This window comes from Petromyzon marinus, unplaced genomic scaffold (genome assembly GCF_048934315.1).
Source record: "Petromyzon marinus isolate PM22_M1 ecotype Great Lakes invasive population unplaced genomic scaffold, UKy_Petmar_22M1.pri1.0 PM_G_Scaffold_29, whole genome shotgun sequence".
Classification (NCBI taxonomy): Eukaryota; Metazoa; Chordata; class Hyperoartia; order Petromyzontiformes; family Petromyzontidae; genus Petromyzon; species Petromyzon marinus.
Genome location: NW_027422861.1, coordinates 1,537,501 through 1,540,000, shown reverse-complemented (window position 1 = coordinate 1,540,000; position 2,500 = coordinate 1,537,501).

Here is a 2,500-nt window from a genome sequence, read left to right as displayed (position 1 = left end):
GGAACGCCATGAAACTTCCAGAGGCATTTGCAGCAGAAAGGCACGTGCACTCAAAAATTTTAATATTTTTCACGCATAGACCCCGTCAAACGCTAGAAGTTGGCGGGGATGTCTCTCTTGTGGCTCACGGGGCTGTTAGGGTCGCACAGAAATGCCTCGGAATGGGAAAACGGGTCATTTTTGTGTGGCCACATTGCATAGGAACGGCATGAAACTTCCAGAGGCATTTGCAGCAGGAATGCATGTGCACTCAAAAACGTCTATATTTTTCACGGATAGACCCCGTGAAACGCTATAAATTGGCGGGGATGTCTCTCTTGTGGCTCACGGGCGCTGTTAGTTAGGGTCGCACAGAAATCCCTCGGAATGGGAAAAGGGGTCATTTTCGTGTTGCCACATTGCGTACGAACGGCATGAAACTTCCAGAGGCATCTGCAGCAGAAATGCATGTGCACTCAAAAACGTCTATATTTTTCACGGATAGACCCCGTGAAACGCTAGAAATTGGCGGGGATGTGTCTCTTGTGGCTCACGGGGCTGTTAGGGTGGCACAGAAATCCCTCGGAATGGGAAAACGGGTCATTTTCGTGTTGCCACATTGCATGCGAACGGCATGAAACTTCCAGAGGCATTTGCAGCAGGAATGCATGTGCAGTCAAAAAAGTGAATATTTTTCACGGATAGACCCCGTGAAACGCTAGAAATTGGCGGCGATGTCTCTCTTGTGGCTCACGGGGCTGTTAGGGTGGCACAGAAATCCCTCGGAATGGGAAAACGGGTCATTTTCGTGTCGCCACATTGCATGCGAACCGCATGAAACTTCCAGAGGGATTTGCAGCAGAAATGCATGTGCAGTCAAAAAATTTAATATTTTTCACGGATAGACCCCGTGAAACGCTAGAAATTGGCGGGGATGTGTCTCTTGTGGCTCACGGGGCTGTTAGGGTGGCACAGAAATCCCTCGGAATGGGAAAAAACGGGTCATTTTCGTGTCGCCACATTGCATGCGAACCGCATGAAACTTCCAGAGGCATTTGCAGCAGGAATGCATGTGCACTCAAAAAATGTGATATTTTTCACGGAGAGACCCCGTGAAACGCTAGAAGTGGGCGGGGATGTCTCTCTTGTGGCTCACGGGGCTGTTAGGGTGGCACAGAAATCCCTCGGAATGGGAAAACGGGTCATTTTCGTGTCGCCACATTGCATACGAACCGCATGAAACTTCCAGAGGCATTTGCAGCAGGAATGCATGTGCACTCAAAAAAGTGAATATTTCTCACGGATAGACCCCGTGATACGCTAGAAATTGGCGGGGATGTCTCTCTTGTGGCTCACGGGGCTGTTAGGGTGGCACAGAAATCCCTCGGAATGGGAAAACGGGTCATTTTCGTGTCGCCACATTGCATGCGAACCGCATGCAACTTCCAGAGGCATTTGCAGCAGAAATGCATGTGCAGTCAAAAAAAAATTGATATTTTTCACGGATAGACCCCGTGAAACGCTAGAAATTGGCGGGGATGTGTCTCTTGTGGCTCACGGGGCTGTTCGGGTCGCACAGAAATCCCTGGGAATGGGAAAACGGGTCATTTTCGTGTTGCCACATTGCGTACGAACCGCATGAAACTTCCAGAGGCATTTGCAGCAGGAATGCATGTGCACTCAAAAACTTCTATATGTTTCACGGATAGACCCCGTGAAACGCTAGAAATTGGCGGGGATGTGTCTCTTGTGGCTCACGGGGCTGTTAGGGTGGCACAGAACTCCCTCGGAATGGGAAAAGGGGTCATTTTCGTGTTGCCACATTGCATAGGAACGCCATGAAACTTCCAGAGGCATTTGCAGCAGAAAGGCACGTGCACTCAAAAATTTTAATATTTTTCACGCATAGACCCCGTCAAACGCTAGAAGTTGGCGGGGATGTCTCTCTTGTGGCTCACGGGGCTGTTAGGGTCGCACAGAAATGCCTCGGAATGGGAAAACGGGTCATTTTTGTGTGGCCACATTGCATAGGAACGGCATGAAACTTCCAGAGGCATTTGCAGCAGGAATGCATGTGCACTCAAAAACGTCTATATTTTTCACGGATAGACCCCGTGAAACGCTATAAATTGGCGGGGATGTCTCTCTTGTGGCTCACGGGCGCTGTTAGTTAGGGTCGCACAGAAATCCCTCGGAATGGGAAAAGGGGTCATTTTCGTGTTGCCACATTGCGTACGAACGGCATGAAACTTCCAGAGGCATCTGCAGCAGAAATGCATGTGCACTCAAAAACGTCTATATTTTTCACGGATAGACCCCGTGAAACGCTAGAAATTGGCGGGGATGTGTCTCTTGTGGCTCACGGGGCTGTTAGGGTCGCACAGAAATCCCTCGGAATGGGAAAACGGGTCATTTTCGTGTTGCCACAATTGGCATACGAACGGCATGAAACTTCCAGAGGCATTTGCAGCAGAAATGCATGTGCACTCAAAAACGTGAATATTTTTTCACGGATAGACCC